Source organism: Hyla sarda, chromosome 9 (genome assembly GCF_029499605.1).
Source record: "Hyla sarda isolate aHylSar1 chromosome 9, aHylSar1.hap1, whole genome shotgun sequence".
Lineage (NCBI taxonomy): Eukaryota > Metazoa > Chordata > Amphibia > Anura > Hylidae > Hyla > Hyla sarda.
The window spans coordinates 153,139,372-153,147,591 of record NC_079197.1 but is presented as its reverse complement, the minus strand read 5'-3'; the positions used below and the strand labels follow the sequence as shown (position 1 = coordinate 153,147,591).

The window sequence follows — 8,220 nt, the reverse complement described above, 5'->3', positions numbered from 1 at the left end:
CTCCGGACCAAAAGGTACCTGCGAGGTTCCAGGTTCGATGTCCCTTTTCGCCGAAGCTACTAGGGGACCACAAATGCTCCCGGCATCACCCTTGGCGTTAGCCAAGGTATCTGCCCGCAGAGCCGATAACGGTAGGTACCCTGCCAAAGCAGGAGTACCCGGGGTGTTTGCAGGGAGGTGCGGAACCTAATGGCCACACACACCTCCCCTAGACCGCCAGGAGGGACACCCAGAAGGGCTACCGCATCCTGACAAATCATGTGAACACACAACACGAAAAAAGTGACACAGTGAGACAAAAAGAAATAAATAAGTGAATGTGTGCAGATATACTGCCCGGACATCCGGCCGGATCTATAAAAATTTCTCTGATCCTAGCCAGAAGGCCGGGAATCAAGAGGTGAGTGCCACAAGGTGAAGAGATTATGGTGCCCGTGCTTCAACTCAGTGAGCCAATACTCCCAGTGAGTTTCGGCACCTCGGGGTCACCACTCCCCGAGGCACAAAAGTACCTCGGCTCTAGACCCTCTCAGCCTCATGGCGAGACCCGGAGGGAACAGGTCACATCGAGGCAGCCGTCGAGCTGATTCCTCAGAACCAGCCCTGGTACACCTGCATCCTCCATGCAGCACCCATCCCCACCAGCCCCATACCGGCGTCACAGTCCAACGGCATGAAAAACTGAAAAGAACAGATACTACACTTGATCTTAGCCAAAAGGCCGAGAAGCGATGATGATCTACAACTCAGATTCCTTTTTAAGGGCATAAACTGTAATACCAGACACAGCTCCAAGACAGGACTTTTTTCTGTGAGATAAGAAGACACTTTATTTGAGTTATGGACAGTCCTTTTCATCTCTTAAAGAGTTCGTGTCACTTTTATTTATTTATGTTTATTGTGTGGGTACATGAACACCAGCACGATTTCTGGCCATTAAATAACTTATATGTGGCAATTTTCCCTAGTTTTCTCCTCTGCATGTTCCATTTTTATTTTCCATTATGCCTGAGCTACTTTATGGAGCCTAATCTCTATGATGTCTCCCATACACTGCACACACACACACACACACACACACAGAAGAGTTGATCTTGCTCTTCTGTTTCTATATACACACGCTCTAAAAAGCAGCAGAAGCATAGAGGACACTATATAAGAAGTAGTCCAAACAATGTATCTAACACTGGAGCGAGATGTAATACTCATTGCAAGCTCATGTAGTCTCTGTTTTTGTGTGTCGCTCTAGCTACTCCACACTCATTCCGTACCTCTCCATAGACCATTATGACTGTTTTCTCTCACTTAGGAAGAAATCATAAATCCATGCATCACATGGACAGCTCATTGGGCTCTGTGCAATCCTTTCTTTCCCCTACATGGGAACTATTGTGAATTGATTTAAGGTTTTCATAGGGTTTTAGCTGATTGCTAATGGAATACCATGTAATCACCTTTTTGGAATTGTGAAACTCATGTAACTAAAAAGTGGACCATACTTTTAATCATCCAAACATTCACGTATCTGTATTTTTCACGCAAAAAAAGTTAGAAAATGAAAGTTCCTCGAAAAAACTTGACTGCACCATGCTAAATTAAATACATTTCCAAGGCTGGGTTCACATATATCAGGCATCCGGCACAGTTTGACTCCGGCGTGTACCGGAGGGAAACTGATACTAGAACTGATCCCATTCATTTGAATGGGACAGTTCACAATCATTCAGTGTTTCAATTTTGATGCCGGATGGTTGGACACGCCAGAGGGCACCAGACAGGGGAACGCAGCTTGGACGCCGAATGCCATACAACTGATGACAACTTGTCATCAGTTCTGGCATCAGTTGCGTCGAGATCTAGGCTGAGTTCACCTATGCCGGACTTGTCATAGGAGCTGATGCATTAAATTTAGCGATCAAAAGTCCTGATGCCTGTAGAGTCTAGAGAATAATGTGTGAACAAGTACTGACAAATTGCTCACTACCAGATTTATCATGATATCTGCAACCTCAGTTCAGTAGGCACGAAATTCATGGTCTAATTTAATATATTACATTTTTTGTTATTTTTTTTTTGTATTTTAAAACATTTTGTAATTCATAATAATGTAGCAAATAAATACAAGACATAAAAGGTTACATAGGACATTACAGTACAAGACATTAGAGCTCTGGAAATACTGTAATGAATATGATAATGTTCTGGATTGTCATCAAATGTAACAATCTTTTATGTTCCGTTACCATCTTTTTCGACACATTTCGGGCATGTTCATTGAAAAATAATGAGAAAACTGACTAATTACATGTTCTGTATATTTATGTAGAATTTGCATATATACATGACTTGGGCTGAACGTCTCTTTGCTTAGACAAATTAAGGACTGCCGAGTTTTCATATGTAAATGATGGACTTTCATTAGTTCTTTAGCATTTTCCTTCAGAATATGTAAATGACTTTAACTGGAAATGTTTTTCATGCCTTGTACCCTTAAACAGCAGGGGGCTCTCAGCTTGGCTACAAACTATGAAGCGTCTTGTCTAAGATCCTACAAAATTACCTTTGATCAAAGGGGCGTTTGTCAGAATTAAGTTTAATGTAAATAAAGATGGAGGTGCCCAAAAAAAGGGTTTAAACAAATAATTTCTGCTTAGTTTGTTTATATGTATGTACTGATCATAAATGTATTACGCTTTTAGATCATTTTTATTTATTTTTTTTTTATTTAATATTTGTTTTGGGGCTCCTTACCACATTGTTTAAAATGCAATAAAATTATGCATTTTAAAACATGTTTTTTTCGATCACTTTTTACATATATATATGTATGTATATGTATATATACTTTTTACATATATATATATTTATAAAGGACTAACAAAAAAGACACATCATACTCACGGCATGGTGCGTTTAAAAAAAATTCCACTGACCTGAAAAATATCACAACATTTTTTTACCCAGAGCATTTTATAGATAGTCCTTTTTCATTGTACTATAGGCTTTAATAACTTAAAGGGTTACTCCAGTGGGAAACTATTTTTTTCAGATCAACTGGTTCCAGAAAGTTTTACAGATTTGTAAATTACTTCTATTAAAAAAAATCTTAATCCTTCCAGTACTTATTGTCTGCTGTATGCTCCAGAGGAAGTTGTGTAGTTTTTTTTCTGTCAGACCACAGTGCTCTCTGTTGACCTCTCTGTCGATGTCAGGAACTGTCAAGAGCAGGAGAAGTTTGCTATGGGGATTTGCTTCTACTCTGGACAGTTCCTGACATGGACAGAGGTGTCAGCAGAGAGCACTGTAGTCAGACAGAAAAGAACAACTCAACTTCCTCTGAAGTAATCAGCAGCTGATAAGTACTGGAAGAATTAAGATTTCTTAATAGAAGTAATTTACAAATCTGTATAACTTTCTGGCACCAGTTAATATGAAAAAAATTGTTTTCCACCAGAGTACCCCTTTAAGTAACATCTGGCTGCAAAAAAATGTGAAGAAAAAATAAATAAATTGTGTGTGAAACCAGGTTTAAACATATGTTTTGAATTGTTTAACCCTGTTTTTTAAACCATTTTTGACAATTACCATAACATAATAGTCGACAAACGCAGTATCAGCACTGTACTCATTGCTCCTCACATTACAGCTGGCATGCTAATGAGTCACTGGCATGAATGTCAGGTAAGGTCCTTCAGATTGTTGCCTGAGTGCCCCCATAGCACAGCTCAGTCACTGCAGCATTTTGTAGCTTCTGTATGATCACATATTGTAGCTATGGCAAAGCAGTGGTTACTTTTCTTGGTCATGGGCTATTGTGCTATCCAACATGGTGCTTTCTCCTGGGCTGCTATGTGTGGTGAACCAGGAGAGTTGACGTGTCTGGGGTGTTGCGGTAATGTTATAAGGTCTGGTTGTATTAACCCTTGAATGTCGTGACGCCGGGGTGTGGTTTGCTTAGAGTTAATTGTCCTACCGCCAACCGGCCCAGAAACGGCAGGGTATAAACGGAATGTCTACAGCATATTTTGTGAATTAACTGGAGAACTTTACTTGCAGATTTTATGCAACAGTCTTTATACAGAAACAGTCTCTTTAGGGGTAAACGGGATGCAGGTTCCTCACAGGTTTTGCTGGGACTTGAAATGATGAGCTGTTTATGCAGGCCACTGTGCTACTAATTATAAGATTTTATCTGGTAGTAGTCACACAGGATTTGGTAGATTGAGCTTTGTAACTCACAGTTTAATGTCTGCAGGCTCTTAGGCTTTGGCCTAGATGACTTGAATGAAGTTATGCTGATTGTTCTTGCTTGATAGTCTGGCAGGAAGAGAGCAGGAACTAAGAGAGAGAATTCACAGACTACAGCCCTTTATATAATAGGGGGCTGGACTAAGCTCATTGGTCAGCAAACCTGTAAGTCCTGAACCCAGTGAACTCTGGGTACATCACATGACCCAGTAAGGTCCTTAAGCAATTATATATTACAACTGTACATCAGGTGACCCGAGAAAAGTCCTATACATATATATTTCCTATACATTAAATAATATATTAACATAAGTTACATGAGGCGACCAGGGGTAAGCCCTGCAAGAGAGCTCTATGGAAATGGAGGGACTCTAGCTGAGCGGACTCCAGACAGGAACAGGACAAGGGCCTGTACCTGGACACCACATATGCATGACACTTGTATTGATGCTAATCAAGACTTGGCAGGTCTCATTGGTTTACAGTAGAGATGGGAGAATTTTTGAAAAATTCAATTCAGTGTAAATCGTGTTCGACACATATATGCTGTGGCCATCGTATTTAAGTGCAATATCAGTGTGTGTTATGCTCCAAGTACATGCTACGCTAAGCACAGACTGTGAACTATATACTGAGTGTATATTGCGGTAATATCTCGGCAGTGTGTACTACTTCTATGAGTTGTGAAGATAAATAACAGAATATCACCATATAATTGGAAACGCTATATCAGTGTACACTGTGTCAGTGATATATGCTGTGGTCATTGCAACAATCAACGCATTGGTAGTGTGGATTGTGCTTGGAATCCGTGAACGGAACTACCTAGCATGAGTAATTAATAGAAAACACAATATGAGGGTGAATTGTAACTAAGCATCATCATCTATCGTAAATGGCACTTGAAGATATATACAGTGATCCCTCAACTTACAATGGCCTCAACATGCAATAGTTTCAACATACAATCTTTTTTTCTGGACCATTGTAACTTGAAACCAGACTCAACATACAATGCTACAGACAGTCCAAATCTGTGCAACATGTCACAACCGGAGGAACTGACCAATCAGAATGGGCATTTTACTTGTAAATTACCTGTATTATTGAAGTGCATGCACTGAATGGCTGTCTGGTGGCGCCCCCTACAGTACAGGGAGGAACTACAAGTTCTTTACTACTCCTTAGCTGTGCAAGGGTTAGCTGATCCTTTGGACACCAAGTAAGGGCGGCTCCATTTGGAACACTGTGTACTGTTCAGGACCCTGAAGAAGCTCCTGTCCTCTACATAAACCATTGTTTCCCAACCAGGGTGCCTCCAGCTGTTGCAATACTACAACTCCCAGCATGCCCGGACAGCCGTTGGCTGTCCAAGCATGCTGGGAGTTGTAGTTTTGCAACAGCTGGAGGCTCCCTGCTTGGGGAACACTGACATAGACAGTGATTACGGCTCCCAGCAGGGTGTGTGCGGGTGTGTCTCCTGAGACTTCCAGCAGAGCAGAGCCAAGCAGAGATTTCCAACAAGCCTTCCCCAGGTTTGTGGCAGATTCCTGGGGAAGAAGCTCCTGCAATGGAGCCTCGTGGCTCCACTCCCCGTTCCAGGCTGGCGGGGAGTGGAGTGAAAACTTCGACAGCCATTGTTCCGGCCGGGAGAAGATCGGGCAGAGTCTGCAGCAATGCAGGCTCTGCTACCCAGGCTACGGGTGCCAGCCAGAGATCCACTGGTGGAAGAAAGGCACGGAAAAGCAGTGTGGAGATGTGGTCGGAGAGTGGGCCCGGAGAGTCCAGTTCCACGTACTGCTCCCGCATGGCCGCAAGGTTTGCGGAGTACGAGCAGCGCGGCAAGGAGCTGAGGATGGCCAGAGAGGATCTGCGTGCGACCCAGAGTCTGATGAGTACCGGATCCAGAAGGAGCAAGCCAGAACTGAAGAAGAGGATAACATCGCTGAAAGGCGAGATTGTGAGGCTGGAGGCGAGGAGAGCGGAGATACTGGAGGGGAGCGGTCTCTTCAAGGAGAAGCTGATCAACAGCAATCGGTTTGCCGCCACGAAATCCCCAGGTAAGGTGGAGGTGGATGATGGGGAGAGTAGTGGCGGCGCAGATAGTGAGGATGGTGGTGAAGAGGAGAAGATGGAGGAAAGTGTGGGAGTTGTAGCTACTCCAGGTGACACCCAGACCCAGGACAGCTACATTGAGGCTGGACAGGTGGCACTTCCGCCAAGCGAGAGTGAGGAGGATGACGTGGAGGGTGAGGCTGGGGGTCTGCTGAGGGCAATTGTGATGCAGGAGTCCCCAGCCCACCTCCAGAATTTCACCTTTGGGGACGAGGAGTGTGAAGATGTGGTGGTCAAGCAGAGGTCCAAGAAAAGGAAGACAAAGGAGACGGTACAATATGTATTTGTCCCCTTCCAGCAGTCTGGGCCAGCTGCAAAGCTGGTTCAGGCTGCGGGCTCCCCCAAACTGCCAGACCCCGTTCCTGTGGTGGAGCAGGGCCAGCACGGGGAGTACAGTAAGGCGTCAGCAACGGCTAAGGGCGCAATAGTTGTGAAGCCCACCCATCCTGTCGGTAGGGAAGGGCAGGATGGGCACATGCCGGGCAGCTCTGGCACTGCAGGACCGCCCCAGGGTGGCAGGGGGCGTGTCCAAGTGCCAGAGGCAAGTTATGCTGCCGTGTGCTCGGGGGGCGGTTCCCCGAGTACTGTGGGCACTACTGGCGCCGCGGGGCACTCCCCTGTGAGGCGGGGGAGTGTCCGGGCGCCAGAGAGCGTTGTGTCTGTGTGCTCGGGGGGCGGTCCCCCGAGTACAGTGTGTTCTGCGGGCACTGCAGGGCACTCCCCTGTGAGGGGGGGGAGTGTCCCGGTGTCGGGATCAGTGTCCGGCAATGGCGCCGTGGGAGGAGCTGGGGTGCGCTCGGTGGGGCAGCCCCAGACTCAGGAGGCACTATTGATCATTCAGAAGGAGGAGCCATCATCATTATCATCAGCAGCAGCAGCCAAGCCGGAAATTAAGCCAGCGGTACTACAAATCCCAGCCAGCCCAGAATCAGTTAGGCAGGGTATGAGTGAGAATGCTGAGTGTAGTAGTGTTGTGGATGAGAGGAGTGTCAGTGGAGTGAATGTTGGTGGGAGTAGGGGTATGAATGGGAAAAAGGATGATGTGAGTGGTGGTGTGAATGGTGGTTCTGGGTCTGGGTCTGGGTCTGGCCCGGCTGCCCCCCCGGCAGTGACTGCTCCTAGGAGCTATGCTAATGTCGCTGCCGGGGGTCCAGGGGGGTCCCGTCTCCGTCCGTCCCCGGGGGTTACTTGCAACAGCGCCTCCTGGAGGCTCTGCGTAGGGGAGACAGGTCGATCCAGGTAGAGGGAAGGGGTGAGGTCGACCTGTCTTTCTGGATAGAGAGGCACGGTTTGGGGGCTTTCCGAGAGCAGAATGGGGAGGTGGTCTGGTCCCTCCCGACAACCGGGCAGGACAATAACCGCAGGAATGTGGTCCGTCTGATTTGGAGGGGTGAGGATGCGTGCCCACCTCGCGCTAAAGTGGTTGAGCTCCTCCTCCAGATGGAATTCAGGGCGAGTGACATCTTTGCCCTGATCCACCCCTACGGTACGTCCGAGTTTGACGTCAGTTTCGTTCGGCCAGAGGGTCTCGAACTCTTCTGGTCAAACTACGAGGTGGCGAAGAACGAGCCCGGCTGGCGGGATTTTGCCGTAAAGGCAATTTCCCGTCAGAACTCGGTCAAGAAGGTGACCGTTTTGACCCGTAACGAGTCACTTTCTTGTTACGACATCATGACCTGGCTCGGTCGGTATGGGGATGTGACGAACATGCCCAAGAAAAACATTGATGAGCACGGGATCTGGTCCGGGGCCTGGACGTTTTCCGTCAAACTCAGGCGTTCAGGGAGTACGGTTGCCCACATTCCGTCAGCCGCCTTCCTTGGACGTGACAGGATCCAGGTCTTCTACCAGGGGCAG

The 8,220-nt window shown here is 46.5% G+C and overlaps 1 pseudogene; it reads right to left on the bottom strand.

Annotated features, from left to right (window-relative positions):
• Positions 1-623: 623 nt before the first annotated feature.
• Positions 624-733, bottom strand: LOC130292087 (U2 spliceosomal RNA; annotated as a pseudogene).
• Between the last annotated feature and the right edge of the window lie 7,487 nt (positions 734-8,220).